This window comes from Miniopterus schreibersii (genome assembly GCF_964146895.1).
Source record: "Miniopterus schreibersii genome assembly, chromosome: 9".
NCBI classification, from domain to species: domain Eukaryota; kingdom Metazoa; phylum Chordata; class Mammalia; order Chiroptera; family Miniopteridae; genus Miniopterus; species Miniopterus schreibersii.
The window spans coordinates 45,221,480-45,239,780 of record NC_138118.1 but is presented as its reverse complement, the minus strand read 5'-3'; the positions used below and the strand labels follow the sequence as shown (position 1 = coordinate 45,239,780).

Sequence of the window (18,301 nt, the reverse complement as noted above, 5' to 3'; positions counted from 1 at the left end):
TGTCACTGACTACAACATCAATATATTTTAACACTACAAAGCTTATAGTGAATAACAAGTGAATATAGTTAGAAAAAGAAAATAGTACTAAAAGCTAACATTTGTGGAGGCCTTACTCTGGTCAGGCACCATTTTAAGGACTTCAAGTGTGTCTTAATAAACTCATTTTCACAAGACTCTTGGGAAGTAAGTGCTACTGTTATTCCAATTTACAGATGAGGAAACCAAGGCACAAAAGGCTAAAAAACTTATTCAAGGTCACACAGTTAGTAATTAGCAATGTTGTATTCTTAATCTTTGCACTATATGTATGTAAAGCATTATTGTTATTTGGAAGAAATCAACATAGGAAGTTTCCATGTTATTCTGATTAAATAACTATTCTAAGATGTGAGTTTCTTTTAGAAAGCAGTATCTCATATGGAAACTTTCAAGGACTGTTCATGACATTTGGTACTTCTAACCTATGATTCAGTTCTCTGACTTTAAATACTTCTATTACCTGAATCCAAACTAACATTTTTTTAAAAAAAAATTTATCTTAATTGTTGAAAGTCTTATAGATATTCCCTTTTAACCCCCATTAACCCCCCTCCTCCCCATTCCCACCCCCTCCCCAGGCCTTCACTCTACTATTGTCTGTGTCCATGGGTTATGCCTATATACATATAAATTCTTTGGTTAATCTTTTCCCACCCCACCCCCTTCCCTCTGAGATCCCTCAGTCTGTTTCATGCTTCCATGTCTCTGTATCTATTTTGTTTGTCAGTTTATTTTATTCACTAAATTCCACATATAAGTGAAATCATGTGATATTTGTCCTTCTCTGACAGGCTTATTTAGCTTAGCATAATACTCTATAGGTCCCTCCATGTTGTCTCAAAGGGTAAGAGATCTTTCTCTTTTACAGCTGTATAGCATTCCATGGTGCAAAGTACCACAGCTTTTTTATCCACTCACCTACTGATGGGAACTTTGGCTGTTTCCAGATCTTAGTTATTGTGAAAAATGCTGCTATGGACACAAGGGTGCGTATTTTCTTTCTGATTGGTGTTTCAGGTTTCTTAGGATATATTCCTAGAAGTGGGTAACTGGGTCAAATGACAGTCACTCACAGTGGCTCTGGTTATTATGGGTGATTGATAATGGTATTTTGGCTTATACAACCACAGAGCTGCCTCAGTGCCTGTCTCTCTATTATGCTCCCAAAGAAAGAAATGTTCATATGCTGACATTTTTATTATCAGAAGAGTCAGTCAGTAAGTGATCTACCCAGAGTTTACACTAGAGCCATAGAGTCTGATAGAATATGATCACATCATCTGAAATGCATTCAAGGTCTGCTGTTGCAGCTGTCAATAAAAAAGGATAACACATGTACTGCCTGGTTCTCCTGGCAAGAGCATCTCTACGATCATATTAAACTTATAAGCTGCTTTCTCAAGATGATCAGAAGATGTGATTCTGGTGAATCCCAGTGCTTACCCAATTTATCCCCAGTTGAAGTTGGAAAGTTGTACATTAAACTTTACCTCTCCCTCCTCTCAGCCTTTCTTCCTAAAGGATGTGTCAACATTTTGTTCAAGGAAACACTCAAGGGACAGAGGCATTTTCCTCTAAGCTATTCAGTCCCCTGTGTCTGTTTCCTACAGAGTGCTAATTATTGGTGGAAACCTGTTAGATGGAGTTTGTGCATTGGGCAATTTTGTACAAGAAACAGGAAATGAAATTACCACTTCATTTCACATATATATTAAGTTGTCACCAAGAAGGCAACAACCAGTGCCAACTTCAGATATGAACAGGCGACCCCTTGGGAGCACGCTGACCCTAGATGTAAGTTAAGAAGGGTGCTGAGATGGGTGAGGAAACTAAGCTGGCCAGAAATACTTTACCCTCTTGCAAGAGAAAATATATGAAATTCCATGGTTTGAGTTTCAATCCTCAGTTTAAGACTTTGCTAGGTTATTGAATTGCAGTTAATCTAAGGAAAGGAGACATTTTTAATCCTCCCAATTTTTGTGTGTTGCTGTGGTTGAGTTTTAGAGCCTACCCTGTGAGTACATTTTAGGAAGAGAAGGAAAGAAATAATAAGAACACATCTCAGGAAAGAGAGATGAGGGACAGGAGCATAGAACAAAACCAATGTCATCTAAGTCCTGCTTCAGAGTACCATCTCTGACTGACTGGTCAGTGTCTCACTGGGCCACTTAGTCACTGAAACAAAGGGGGATCAGAGGGCCTGGGCATACCACAGGAGGAATTGGGAAGAAATTTTTTATAAAGAGGAAATTATAATAGACCTCAAGTCAAAAGGAAAAGGAAAAGGTGACATTGTGTTGTGGTTGCTAACAATCAGGTAGGTCATAAGTCAACACATTTGATCAACCATAATGAAATAGCAGCTTTAGGCAAAATTCTACTTAAAGATGGTGAAGGAAGAAGAATGAAATGAAACAGAAATGAAAGAACTAGGTGCCCTTATCCTTTGAAATGCCCTTATCCTTACGAAACAAGTAACAGCAATTCAAAGTAGTATGTCTGTTAGTACAAATTAGTAAAACAGGGAGAGTATGTAAGTGAAAGTTGAATCTGAACAGGATTGATCAGAGAACACATCCTGTGGAAGAGATCAGAGCCCCACCAAAAGGTAATGTCAGACACAAATCATCAAGGAAGAGGCCATCCCCAGGTATTTTTGTTCTTGCTTTTTAAGAACTGCCCAACATGTACAAATGAGTATAAACATTGGTTACATGGGCCTCTGGGTTTAAATTACACTATTAGAAAAGAGGTAATTTTTCAATGAAACAAACCACTCCCGCTGTCACTAACAGTACTAATATAACCATGGATCACAGCTTTGGAAAGGTTTTTTTGCTTGTTTGCTTGTTTTTTTAAGTCTACCTACCTTCTGTAACCTCAAAATGCCCAATAATATCCCTTCCATTGTACTTGCAATATTATAATAATCCATTTATGGCTGTTTTTTCTAAGAGTTTGAAAGCCCTTAAGTGCTGGGATCATGTCTTATTTATCCTAGGAACCCCAGTACCTGACATAAGATATGCCACATACTTGGCAGTCAATAATACCCATTTATTCAATCAATTCTAATTGAGCACCTACTTTATGCCAGATGGCATAAAATGGCGAACAAGATCAGTGGGATTCTTGTTCTCACAGGGCTTCCATGCAATGCCTGCCAGGGAGTGGGTAACTGAATGGAGTGAATGAATAGATGTTGTATATTCAGGTACTATATATGTTGCCAGGATATTAAGGTCTATAAAGGTCCTTATTGAAAGGGATGAAACCCGTTAGTTGAAAACTTGTCTTTATTTTAACAATAAAGGTGTCTACAGAGGTGCAAAGCTTCCTCTCCCCGAGGGCAAAAAGTTTTATGTTTGGATGGGTCAGAAAGAGGCTGTCAAGGGAAGATAGGCTGGCAGGGAGACACAGTCCAGGATAACCAGGCTTCCAGGGCTTGATCACCAAGAGGGCTGCTTTATCAGCCTAAATGAGGTTTATCTCTACTCAATTTTGCCTAAGTTCTCTCTCTTCTTACTAGTTCTTTTTTTTTTTTTTTTTTAATATATCTTTATTGATTTCAGAGAGGAAGGGAGAGAGAAAGATAGAAGCATCAGTGATGAGAGAGTCATCATTGATCAGCTGCCTCCTGCACCCCCCCCCCACCGGGGATCACACCCGCAACCTGGGCATGTGCCCTGACCAAGAATCGAACCACATCTCCTGGATCATAGGTTGATGCTCAACCGCTGAGCCACACCCAGCCGGGCTCTTCTTACTAGTTCTTGATTCAGTCAGCTCATCAATCCTATTTACAAGGTGTCTAATACTAATTTATGTGCTGTTCCTCTCAAGAATCCTATGATGTGAGTTTCTAGCTATGTCAAATGTTTCTGTTCTTACTCTCTGAAGACTGCCCTGATACATTTTCCCCCCAGCAGCTTGGAAGATAATGTCAGCCATCAAAATAATCGATGCTCACTACACATCACCTAACCTAAATGGCCCTGAAAGTGTTCTAAAAATAATATGAATTAAGTATAAAGCATGTCTCAAACTTCTAAAAGAAAGGAATTAGACTTGTCGAAAATTGACTTATAAAATATGGTTTTGATTTGTCACAATTCATTGGTGATGGACACTCCAATCTCTAAAAATGCAGTTTTGAAATAAAAATCATTAAAATCTGTGTAGCATTTAACAAAATATCTCTTCATTCTCACAGCTAACATATAAAGGAGGTAAGAATGGTATTTACTTTGTGACAAATGATGAAGCTTTAAGGGACTATTTTTTTCTTTTCCCCCCAATTTTATTATATGAAAAATTTTAAATAAAATTGAAAGAAAAGTACAGTAGGCACTCAGGTACCCACCACTTAGATTGACCCATTGTTAATATTTTGTTACTTTTGCTTTACTTATACACATATAAAAATATTTGCCTTTTGTTGAACCATTTGAAAGCATTTGCAAACATCATAAACTTTATCCCTGAATATTTCAGAATGCACTAAAAATAATGATTCTTCTTTTATAGCTATTTTCACCTTACAAAAGTTAGAAATTATTCCCTAATATTGTTTAATATTTAGACCATGTCTAAATTTCCTAATTGTCCCCTAAAGGGTCTTTTTTATTGAGATATAATTCACATACTATAAAATTTATCTTTTCAAAGTGTACAGTTCAGTGGTATTAATATACAACATCATGACTATCTAATTCCAGAATATTTTCATCTCTTCAAGAAAATCCCTTACTCATTAGTAGTCACTCCTCATTCCTTCCTCCCTCCAGCCCCTGCCAACCATTGATACATTTTCTGTCTCTGTGGATTTGCTATTCTGAGATTTTATACAAATGGAATCATACCATATGTAGCCTTTAGTCTGGCTTCTTTCACTTAGCACAATGGTTTCAGGTTGACCCATGCTGTAGAATGTATCAGCACTCCATTTCTTTTCATAGTTGAATAATCCTCCCTTGTATGAACACACAATATTGTGTCCATTCATCAGTTGATGGACATTTGGATTGATTATACTTTTTGGTTAATATGACTAATGTTGCTATAATCATTCAGGTACAAATTTTTGTGTGAACATATTTTCAACTCCCTTGATCTAAACCTAGGAGTGTAATTGCTTGGACATATTATAACTCTATGTTTAGTGTTTTGAAGAACTTCCAAATTGTTTTCCAAAGCAGCAGAACAATTTTACATTCTCCCCAGCACAGAGGTTTCCAGTTTTTCCGGATCTTCAACAATACTTATGATTGTCCATCTTTTGATATTAAACACCCTAATATGTATGAAGTGGTATCTTATTGCGGTTTTGATGTGCACTTACCTAATGGCAATGATACTGAGAAATTTTTTATTCACTTTTTTGGAGAACTGTATATTCAAATTCTTTGCTCATAATATTAGGTTATTTGTCCTTTATCATTGAGCTGTGTTTCTTATCTATTCTGGATATCAAATGCTTATCAGATATATGATCTGTAAATATTTTCTTCCATTCTGGGAGTTGTATTTTCACTCTCTGAATGCTATCCTTTGAAGTACAAACATTTCCTATTTTGATGATGTTCAATCAATCTATTTTTTCTTTTATTATTTATTCTTTGGATATGATATCTAAGTAACAATTGCCTAATCCAAGGTCACAAAGATTTACCTCTATATTTTCTTCTAAGAGTTTCATAGTTTTTGCTCTTACATTTAAGTCTAATTTGGGATTAATTTTTGTATATGGCATGCAGTAGGGGTTCAAGTTCATTTTTTTGCACATGGATATTCAGCATCATTTGTTGAATAGATAATTTTTTCTCCATTGAATTCTCTTGATACTCTTGTCAAAAATCAGTTGACCACAAATGTATGGGTTTGTTTCTGGACTGTCAATTTTGTTGTGTTGACCTATATGTCTAAACATATGCTAATTTTTTGCTAGTCTTGATTTTTGCAGCTTTGCAATAAGTTTTGCAATTGGTAAGTATGTGTCCTCAAATTCTGCTCTTCTTTTTCAAGATTGTTTTGGCTATTCTGAGTCATCTTTTATTTCATATGAATATTAATATCAGCTTGTCAAATTCTGTGAAATGACAGGTAGAGTTTTGATAGAGATTATGTTTAATATTCTAAAAAATTACAAAGAGTGACTTTTAGGTGATAGTCAATAAGCTTTTCTAAGCAAAAAGAACAATCACTTCTAACTATTTTAATTGTTTGAGTGGACTAAATATGGGGTATTTATTCTCATTTTTAAATAACTTCATTCATTTTGAAGAAAAATTAAAATAGATGCAAAACTGAATTTCAAAGGGTGTTCATGAATAAAGATGTGCGCTGCTAAGTAATCTACAGCACTCTTACCAAGAACCAGTGCTCTTTAATCAGCAACTTAAAAAAAATAAGATAATTTTGCAAGGGATTTTTTTTTCTTTTGAAGAAATCTGATTGCTAATTATTAAAAAGAGTACTACATAGCTCCAGCAACTAAGTGAGGAACAGACTGAAAGATGAATTTTCAGCAAATGAAAATTCAAAAAGCAACAACCACATGTCAATCTGTTGGTGTAAGCTCTTAAATGTTACTTTCTGGAAGTCTGATTGCCTAGGATTTCAGTTAGAGATATTGTCAGAGATATTGTCAGCATTTAAGAGGTTTTTAAATGCTTCCCATATGGGATTGCATGCTAAACCCTTGCAGGTGATTTTTATCACTGCTTGTTCTCTTCTTCAATCCCTCCCCATCCCTCACCCCACAGCTTCCTCACTGAGTGCTTCCTTGTTTTTCTGGGAATTTTATGTATGGATCTGCAAAAGTATATTAAAATAAAGATATATTATTACTTAAATAATTGATTTTCTTACATCTGGTTACTGTTGACATCAAACCCTTGGGTTACATCCCTAAAAAGGGGCAGAGACCTGGCTGGGGAGAGTATGGATCTGTTCAGGTGAGTGTGCACATGAACACCAAGATACGATGCTATTCACCCTCCACGGACTCCAGGTGTAAAATTTCCTAGTAAAAGAATTCTGGTACTTCTAAAGCAAATTTGTCTTCAACAGGACTCAAAATTGATTGGACAAAATAAATTTTTCTCTACTGAAAATACTATATAATAGAATAAAAATAATACTCAAATATATATGTTATAAGTGTGAATTTTGCCAGTTGCAAAATCTCTTATAAAATGGCTACTTCATGGATTACACGGGGCAAATTTTTTTTAAATCCTCACCCGAGGATACGTGTGTGTTTTTATTTTTAGAGGGAAAGGAAGGGGGAGAGAGAGAAAGAGAAACATCAATCAGTTGCCTCCCATACTCACAGGTACCAGGGATCGGACCCTCAACCTTTTGGTGTATAGGATGATGCTCCAACCAACTGAACCATCTGGCCAGGGCATATGAGGAAAATTTTAGTCTCAAAGTGGCAACTTTCAATCACTCAGTTTGCTTCTCAGTCACCCACCTTCCTCCACTATCAGAGATTCTATGTTCAGAGAAGGAAATTCATTTTAATACAACTATACAGAAAATATAAATAGTGAAGTAAATCTAGAAAGAAAACCGGAGTAGCATATTCCAAAATGAATATGTGATATTTTTCTTATCTAATATTTTGAGTTCAACGATCTACTAGCCTCCCATGTAATTTCCTAAATTACCAAAAGATGAACATATGTAGATTGAAGGTGTCTGGGCTTCAGAAGGTAACATGTGCTCACACACAGATACATTCACCATCACTCATTTTACTGAAAGGTTTAACCTGCCAGTTCGGTGCAGTTTCTGAGAACATCCTTGTTTGGTCTGGTTTGAAACAACTCAAGCTGGGCTCTCCCTACTACAAAACTCTTGTGGAAAATTATTACAATAAAGTATACTTTTCCAGAGAATTGGGATTTTAATGCTTTCATTTTTTAACTTGTAAGTTGCTACTATTCAAGAATGTAGTCTATGATAGCATCTTTGAAATTTCTTTTTCACCCTGACTCACATAAAAGATTTACAGTGCAACTCAATCCACCCAACTGATTTCACAATTTTGTGATAGTTCCCAACCTGCAGTTTGATAAACACTCTTCAAAGACAGTCTTATCACGTTGGAGTAATCCAAGAATTGGACCTGAGTTTGTGACCTGATAACCCAGCTTTGACTCAGCTGATACCCTTCCTCGAGTGACTAAGGCAGCTTATATTCTTTCGTGTTTTCTTTCTTCTGCAGTAGCCTCAGATGCCACGTACCATCGGCAAGTACACACACACAAAGAGATAAGACTCAGCAATCTTGTAGCATCAGTCACAGGCTATTAAAAAATCCTTCATCTTGAACATAACAGTCTATAAAATTGGTGATGATGTAATCAGCAATTAAAAGAGGGGCACAAATTGAAGGAGAAATAGTCCCACACACACAGAAAGCAAAACGCATGCACTTACAACCTGCCTTTCTCTGGACTCCTTTTTTATCCTCTGTCCTCCCCAATGTCAGTGTTTTTACTCAGTAAGTAGAATACGGTTGCCTTCATTGTCCTGATGTCTGTTTTCTTTCCCAGAAAGTTGCTTTTCTGTTGGACTTATGGCAGCCTTCCACGCAGCCTCTCCCCATCCTTCTCTTGCACTCTCTGAATAATGGAAGCTCTTTTATTCCATCCAGGGCACTAGCTCTCACTTGACTCCTCACCCACTAATAAATTACTCATTGCTCAAGGATTCCCAGTAAACTCTGGCTCCCCTTCTTCCCCGGCCAGAACATCTTTTTCAGCCTTCGTCAAACAAAGGCACATGATTACAAAGCCAACCTCAATAAAAATACCACAAAAGAGGGGTTTATTTCATTATAGACAGCATCGTAGTCTATTGGGTAGATATTAGTCATTATAGCTACCCAGAATAAGATAAAGATTTTATTCGATTTACCCAGGGATTTGGTGAAATTAATTGACCCATAGGGAATTCCCTGCTCCAGCTCTTGCTAGAGGAAAATTCTCTTTATTCATTTCAACCTTTCTCTTTAACTGCACATATCACCTTACTGATGAGGCCGCATCGCTTTTAATCTCCCATCTCATCAGTTGTGGGTTTTGTTAATTACTTTAAATTTTCCTACAATGAATCTTTCCTTTCTTGTTACTTAGATTGCCAAGCTAACCACAAATTAAACTTGCAACATTTAGCTCCCTGTTAAAAAATGTTTTAGCATCTGTCGTATCATCTTTTTGGAAGTCATATTTTGTTATATCATTCCACCTAAAAAAAGATAATCTAGGTAATATTTAATACCACATGGCAAAGCTCAATAAAAAATAACTTACTTGACTCTTTTTACTTTCTTTTTCTCTGATTTTAACGAATAGATTTCCATATATAATTTTTTCTAATATTATAAAAAGGTATAAAGATAAAAGTGAATATCAACCATCATTCCACCACATAGAAATAACATTGACAATGCTTTGGTACATATCCATGGAGATGCTTTTCTCATATATATGTCACACACACACAAACACAAATATAATACTTTTAAAAATCTCAAAAGCAGCTGCCTTTACATGGTTGGATTAAAGACAAATTTTTTCCTACTCCTTTACCTCTTTCTCTGCTTTCCACACTTTTTATAATGTCCATGCATTGGTGACAAGTCACAAAAAAGGAAAAGAAAAAACTAATTGAGGAGCCATGGCGACAAGAGAGGTCCTGAGTTAGGCAGAGGGACAGCCAAGGGTAGGCAGGGTGAATGGGATGGGGGAGGAGTGCAGGTGGGGCTGGGGAAGGGTCTGCCCAGGAAGGAGGAAGGACATGTCAACTAATGTACCGCGTTCTTTACTCCTGCTGCTGTTCTCAGAACTTGCACACTTGGGCACCTTCACAGTCACTTTCACATGTTTATATTTTCCAGGACTTTGCTAATAAGAGCTGATGAAAAGAAAATTACCTAGATCTTTTGTCAATGTCAAGAAGTGAGGAATAATTTATAAGTATTTTCTTAACTTCTGCTGGTTGGATCATTATGAGAAATCCTGCTCAAAGATAGGATGTAGCTGGCAGGAGAGATGTGATTATTATCTGTGTTCCTCCATCAGGCTCGGAGAGGAGGAAGTGAACACATCTCAGCAGGGCTGGAACTGACTCCCTATGGGCCACTATTTCAATTCAACTCTGTTAAATTACACTCCCTCACCAATCCCAGGAAACTCCCCTCTTTCCCTAATGAAGCATTTATCACCCTCTCCACATTGAATCTACAGCTTGTTCCCTCTGCTGCACCTTCATATCTCAGCCCATCCATCTCCCCCCTTTGTTTTACTTTAGAAGGGAGGCTTGTTATATACTGCTTGAATAATGCTTTAATCATGGATTATGAGTTGCTTTACAGCTCCCTGAATGCCTTGGCAAGGTCTCTATATAAATAAAATTATTATTATTAAAGTCAATTAATCAGAAGCCCAACTCACTTTTCAGTGTCTGACATCCTGGAAGCTTACCGATGTAGAAAAGTCTTTTGGTTTACATCCAGTGTAACAACATTTTGGGAATCAATAATATAGAACATAGTCCTTAGAGGTCCTTAATTAAATTGTAATTTGTACATACATATGGATGTATTTCTTTTTGTTGACCTGTTAAAGATCAATGATTGATTAGCAGTGAAATAAGATATGGTACTGAGTAATTATGTTTAGGAAGTGCTGGTGAGACTTGTCATATAATTTGCAAGCTATTTTAATTTATCCTCGGCAAAAGAAAGAATAGGAGAAGCAGCTCCTTGTATAATTAGAATCTCTTATCCACCTAAATCTCTTTTGATAGGTTTCCTGACTGGAGTAGTTAATTATCTGATTTTTCCTTTTAGTAAACTTTTTATTGCAGCATACATAAATACATACAGAAAAGTGTGCAAATCATAAGTGTACAGCTCAATAATTTTCACAAAGGAAACAAAAAAGTACCACTCAGATCAAGCAACAGAACATCATCTACCTCAGAGGCCTCTCACACCACCTCCCATTATTACCCTTACTCAAAAGTAATCCTGACTCCCAAATCCAGATTAGTTTTGCCTGTTTTGGAACTTTCTATCCATGCAGTCGCACAGGATGTAGTCTTGTGTCTGTTCAAAGATTTGGCTTTAATGGTACTTAGGTTTTTAATTTATTTATTAAGTGCCTGCCAGAGGCAGGAATTATATGAAGGGCAGGACTATATAAAGACTTATAGAGACAGTACCATCCCCCGAGAGTCTCACTGGGGGGTGGGGGCACAGGAGTGTACAGATGGGGGCAGGTACCTGTTAGTGCTTCTGTGAAGGAATACAGTGGGGCTTGAAGCAGATGGGGCTCCATCCCACTCAGGCTCAATAGGTAAAATAAGAACACTTCTTAGATGTTTATCTTGATATCTATTATAAATTTTTAAGTTCTATGAGGACTTGAAAAAAGAGTAGGAAGGCATAATAGTGCTGTATGAACAAATCATTCTGGAGAGACTTCCTGGGTTGTTGCTGGGGTCCTTCCCTTTCAGCTCATTCCATTCCTCCTCCTTTTTAAAATGTCTCCACCCCGTCCTCCTCTACATCCCCTCCCTCTGAATTCTCTCCCTCTCCCCTCTTTCTTTGTTTCCCTCTCATCAGAATCTGTGGGTTCTTGCCCCACATCTGCTCTGGATCCTTCTCTCCTGACTGAGCCTTTCTTCCCGGGTGAGAGGAGACAAAACCCTGAAGCTTGTGTTTACGATGCCCACATGTTCTGCCCACTCACCTTCCCCTGTGGCTTCCTTAGTGCTCACAGCACTCCTGACGGCTGAGGGCTGGGCAGGTGGAAAGGACAGATAACAGGGAGGACAGATGTGGCTGGAGGATGAACAGAAGGGACAGGTAAACCCATTTCAATCAATTCTGTTTCATTTCCCACGTTGAGTCCTGTGGTCAACTGAATTGGGTTTAGCTGATTTAATATTTATTGTGCCCCTTTACCATCGCCAAGCACTATTCAATTTCAGGTGTTGAGGTGTTGTGGATAGAGTTCTGTTTTGTTTTGCCTCTTGTAAATCCATCTTTCTCTCTGAAAACCCAAAAGGTGGTTTGTGGTGATGCTGGCCCACTGAAGGGGTGCTGCTCTTGTGTCTTCTGCTCTATGTTCAGTGTCAATAAGAGAGTATTTAAGATATCAGCAAGGGACCTGAACCTCCTACTGCATCATTATGGAAGAAACCCCAGCCTGTATTTTTTTCATCTGATTCCGGCTGGGTGGTTTTTGTATTTTACCCACTGGCTGCCTAAATTGGAGTCTTGGCTGACAATGAACTGGCTGAAGTTCAATCTAGTCAAGATGAATGCCCAGGACTGGTAAATTATAGAAACTGGAAGAGATAGCTTTACACGGGGTTTCCCTCTATGGGAGATTGGAGTTTCAGAGGACAGAATAGAATGTTATGTTAAACAGCAGAACATTGAGGTGGTAAACATCAAAGAGCTTTGGATCAAACCATCTGAATTTAAATCCTGGCTGCATCAACTAGCTGGGTGACCCTAAGCGAGTTTCCTAAACTCGGAGGCTGCTCACCAGTCTTTCACTTGGGATGGTAAAGTGGCCTTGCAGGTGCTGGACCGCAATCAGTACGATTATTTGTGTGGACTTGGTGCATGGCCTGGCACAGCTCCCCCAGTGAGCTGTGTCTTTATCTCTTCTGGATGGGATTCTGCTTTTAAATGAGAGGATGTTCTGGCACTACAAGCAGAAGCTTGCTGATGTCTGGGCCCTATGGTAAAATGCAGATTTTGGAAGAGGCCAGATTTCAGGTCCTATTGGAGATTTCAGAAGGGGCATAGTTGTAGCTCTCTGGTATGCATGTCTGATGAACAGATCATCTGGAAGGCAAGAGGTCCTATCACCTTGACAACAGATAGCATCTAAGGATCTTCTCTTCTCATTGAGCTGTCACCAGGACCCAGACCTTGAATGACAGAGAAGTGCTCCTAAAGAAGCATCTCCTCATGCTTCTTTGAGATGGAAATTAAAAAAAAAAAATCAGAAATAATAACTTAGCCAATACAGCAGCTCAAACTGCTTTCATGCCCATTGGGAGGTAAAACCCACTGAATAAGAATAAATATCATATAGATACTGATATAGATACTTTAATAGATAGTAAGTAATAATAGAGTGCTGGGGTTATTGCTGATAATTATCTCAAAGGATGTATGGGAGAATTACATGCACGAATCCTGTGTGTAAATAAAAGTATAATAACTTTTTTATGCTATAAAATATTTATTTTGAACCTAACCGGAATCATGTCTTATGAAGGAAACAGATATGGGAAAATACAGCCTCTGCCCAAAGGGGGCCACAGTCCAGTGTTTGAATTCAGGGAAGTTTCTCTGAGGAAGTGCAGCTCTGAGAGTATAATGATAGAAAAAAAGATTTGAGACCAAAACAATTGATGTCTCTTTTTCTCTTATACACTACATCTCTTAGGTCAGGAAATCCTGTTACTTCTATCATAAAAATATAACTAGAATCTGCCACTTCTCACCACCTCTCCTCTACCACCCGGGACCAAGCCATCTCTCACTTGGAATAACCTCCTAACTGGTCTCCCATCACATGATTCTAAACACAACAGACTGAGTCGCCCTTTAAAGCATGCCACCCTAATACTCAAGGCACAATGCTCTATGGTTTCCTATAAAGATCAGGTCCTCACAGTGGCCCTAATAGATCTGGGATCACATTCCTTCTCTGACTTCATCTCCTATCACCTCCTTTTGACCTTTCTGTTCTACTACTCCTTGCTGTTCCCTCATTCATCATCCTAGCTACCTGCCCCCAGGTCTTTGCACAAGCTCTTCCCTCAGCCTGGACCATTCTTCCCCATAAAGCTATGTGACTAACCCCTCATGATCCCAAAGAGGTTTACCCTTATCATAACATTTTAAATCCTCCCTGCCCCCACCCCCGACAACAACAACAACTCTAGCACTCTGGTACACTTAACTTGCATTTCTATCATTTACTTACTGTTCTACATTTGTGTAATTCACTCACTTATTATATTTATTGTTTATTCTTCATCTCCCTCCGCTAGAACATAAACTCCATATTTGCTATTTTATTAACTAGGTATTTTAAGTACCCGGAACACTTAAACATGCATATTTATTAAATAGATGAATCAATCACATAAGCAGGGTAGGAAGACACTTTAGAAATAATGACCTCTCCCACCCGATACCTCAAGATGCATCTAATACACAAACTGAGGGCAGTCTGTACTTCTATACTCTAAATTCAGTTCTACAAAGATTGCACTCCTGAGCAATGAATTTATTTACATAGTTCAATTTGATTTCAACCAGTGCTTCTAATTATCTTCAGTGAAGGACCTTTAAAAGAAATTCCAATCTGCAATGGACCAATACTTTTATATATTACAATAAAAATTAAATACTAGAAATAAAATTTTAAAATAGATGTATAATGCTAGTAATAATAAATTAATAAAATATAATGCAGTATTATAAAGTTTAATGGAAACATAATTACTCTCAAATTGCTATAAAAATTTTCAACACTTACTTTCTATCCTTATGTCATGGTGGGGATGTAACAACAGTTGGAGAGACATGCTTGGAGGAGCACCAGTCTAGACTCTGCTTCAGAATTCCCTCTTCTCTCCTGCCCCTCCCAAGCTTTCAGCATGCTCCCGGCCCTCATGCCTGCAGGTTCGCAAGGTTGGCCAATGTCTTGTGCTAACTCTGACCACAATGTCTTCCTGGAGAGGCCTCCAGAGGCCTGCTATGGAATCCTTGAAAATTCTCATTTAAAGGAAATCCAGTGAATTGATCTCAGAATGTGGGGCAAAGCCTTATCTTTCTATAGTTGTTTATTCTTCTATTAGAGAGTGGCAAGGCTACTTTTTAAAGATTATTTTATATTTTATTATGCTTACTGTTAATAAAAAACATTTCTTAAAATGCAACATGCTTAATATAGTTTGTATATATAGTACTTGAGATCATTTAAAAATAAATCTAAAATATTATCCATATGCATAGATGTAGTGAGCAATATATTTCCTTTACTACACAGTCTATTGTCTGGATAAAGTAATAATAAGAATTGTATTCACAAAAAAGATGTGACCATTTAAAAACTGTTGAATATGTTTTGGGGGAGGAAGTTGAAATATAATTTGGAAAATAAAAAAGGCAGTGAACTCATATTTCTCTAGACATTTGAAAAATAGGATACATGCAACAGAGTTCATATTTCGGTGTGCTATGCTTTGTCCTCTTAACAATAGCCTGATTGAGCTTTTGTAGTTACCAGGCATTTGCTTGCAGTTTATGTACGGGATTTCTCCATGGAGATACGTCCATAGCATGAAGGCATCCAATATAGAAAATGACAGGCAATGCCTTTATTCTTCCAGTTTAAATAACGCCGTGACAACCACTTGGCAGACTGCAGTGGAGAGGAGGCCTCTGCAGGGAACTGCAGGTTGTAAGCAGTAAGGAAATTGTCAAAACCTGCACCTAACTTTGCAGCATCACTGGAGATAAATTCCAAGGAGAACAAGCAGCTTGAAAAATTGGGCTGTTTAATTTAACAAAGAAGAAAGTTGATAATGGTAGAAGTTGTCATTTTTTATGCACTTTAAATTTCTAGAAAATATATTCCCACCTTTAAAAAAATCCTAATACCTATCCAAATCTTTTTGATTCTGCTGACTTATCCACATTTGAAAAACCAAGTCCTGGGAAAGGTTGGACTGGGAACACTGCACCACCACTGACTTTGGGTTAACCACATAGTAAAGAATGGAGCCTACTTGGAATTCCATGTCTGGTTACAGCTGTGTGTGAGACCTTCTCACTCCCTGACACCCAGTGCCTCTTACCAAAGGTGATGGAGCTGGGCTGTTCCCCAGAAGTGTATCTCACCCAAAGCAGAACTACCTGAGAAACTGAAATGTTCTTGAACTTGAGGTTTAGAAAAGTAATAGTGAAAATGAAGCGAGTTAAAAAGGCCAAGAGAGGAGGCAGCTTAACATAAGAGAACAGCTCACTTGGGGCAGAGTGACACAAGTTGTACGGTATGGTCAAAGCCAGGGGGCAAGGTTATTTCACTACAGGAGAGGTGAACTGAGTGGTGTGATCCCAGTTATGTGAGGCTCCTCTGCCAGCCAGACGTCCCCCCCACTCCTTCTAAAGAGGAAAGTGTTCCTTGCCTCCAGCCTTTTTCCACTGGTTCCTTCCCTTTAACATCTTACCGGTTCTTCAGTGCCCGGGCCACATGCCATGTCTCCCTCGCATGCTGTTCCCACACAATGAACTGTTTATTTTGTCCAGCTTGGTGAATTGCCTTCCTACTCCTCCACCTTGTGTCTATCAGAGCACTTATCCCAACCAGGTGAAAGGTGGCCTCCCTTGACACCCAAGTGGATGTGACCTTTCTGTCTCCTGAGCCCCTTAGCACTTTCCTTCATCATGACATAACATGATGTGTGCATCCTGGTCCCACCATCCTTACTAGATGCAGCTCCGTGAAGGCAAGAATGAGGTCCCATTCACCTGTGTATGCCCTGCACAGTGCCTGGTGGAAGAGGTGGGTGCTTGATGAATATCTGCGTATGGTAATATAGCTACTTTTCTCCTTAACAAAGAAGAGTCCTCATAAGCACTCATATTAGGCATAATAATAGCTTCCCAAAGGTGTCCACATCCTATTCGCTGTGAATATATTGCCTTACATGGCAAAAGGGACCTTGCAGATGTGACTGAGTGAAGGAACTTGAGATGGGGAAGTTATCCTGGATTATCTGGGTGGGCCCAGTGTAATGACAGGGGTTCTTGTAAGAGAAAGAGGGAGGCAGAAGAGGCACAGAACATGTGATGACAGAGAGGAGGTCAAGTCAGAGAGAGATTTGAAGATGCTCTGTTGTTGGCTTTAAAGGTGAAGGAAGGTGCCAAAGCAAGGAATGCAGGAGCTTCCAGAGCCTGGAAAAGGCAAACACACAGGCTGTCCCCTGGAGTCTCCAGAAGGAACTCAGGCCAGCAGACAGGACGGTTTTAGCACAGTGAAACCCATTTCAGACTTCTTAGCTCCAGAATTGTAAGACAGTAGATTTGTGGTGTTTTAAGACCCTAAGTTTGTGGTTATTGGTACAGCAGCAATAGGAAATTAATGCACTCCACTGGCTCTTCAGCTGAGAGAGGCCTCTCCCTCTGGGGCATGTGAGCCAGGGCAGTCTCATGGAACACCACTTTGAACTCCTTCATTGTCTTTTCAGCAATGAGGAATGCCCTCCACTTGCACAACCTTCCATGTCCTTTTAAATGTCTCCATAGAGGCAGAGGCCACTCCCACCCTACCACCACCACCACCACTGAGATCAGACTTTGCTCAGGGTTAGAAAGCACCATTTAAGGAAAGCCTCCACTTGAGAATGAGTAGTTTTTACTTTATATGTTGATAAGCCCAGAAAAACTTCCACACTCTGTGTGTGACCTGAGCCTGGGTTCAGTACTCTCCAGTTTCAGGCATCAACTGGAGGTCTTGGAATGTATCCTCTGCAGATAAGGGGGGGCTACTATAATTACATGTCTTCCATACAAAACTGCATGCCCCTGACCCAAGTATAGCCTTTGTGAACAGCCCTTGTGCCACTATATGATAGCAAAGTCAATTACCTCTTCCCCATCACTCAGCATGTATTTTGGCATTATAGTTTCCTGGGTCTTCTTGCATTCAACAAATATATATTCAGTAGAACTTGGTTATAAAGATACTGTCTACAAGGGACATCTCTGAATTCATCAAGAACATGGCTAGATGATCCTTAAAGTGACTGTCAGATGGAGAAACAATGTGATGGGAGCCCCTTTTTGTGTTGTTGCTGTTTTTTAAATGCTCATGTTGGCTGTTATTGTTTGTATTGCTTATTTTCTACCTTTGCATTGCTTAACTTAATTTTACTGCTGCTGACACTGATTTACAACCAGAATAATTATCAAATGTCATTAACGCACCATTTGTTCCATAGAACATGTTTACAAACCTAGTTCACACATGAGGCCTAACCTAAGCCCCAGCCTCCACTGAGCACGCCTCACCCTTCCGTATACCACTAACGATTGACCTTCTATGGGCTTAGTATTTTTAACCAATACACTTTTAGATGTATTAATTTATAAGAACAAGTTTGGAAAAGGCTTTTGTTTCAGATGATTTTATTTTAATATAGA

The 18,301-nt window shown here is 38.6% G+C and overlaps 1 protein-coding gene across 2 annotated transcripts in view; it reads right to left on the bottom strand.

The window, feature by feature from the left end:
* The window catches only part of ORC5 (origin recognition complex subunit 5), a 216,152-nt gene that overhangs the window by 92,662 nt on the left and 105,189 nt on the right, over positions 1–18,301 (bottom strand). The window lies entirely within an intron of this gene.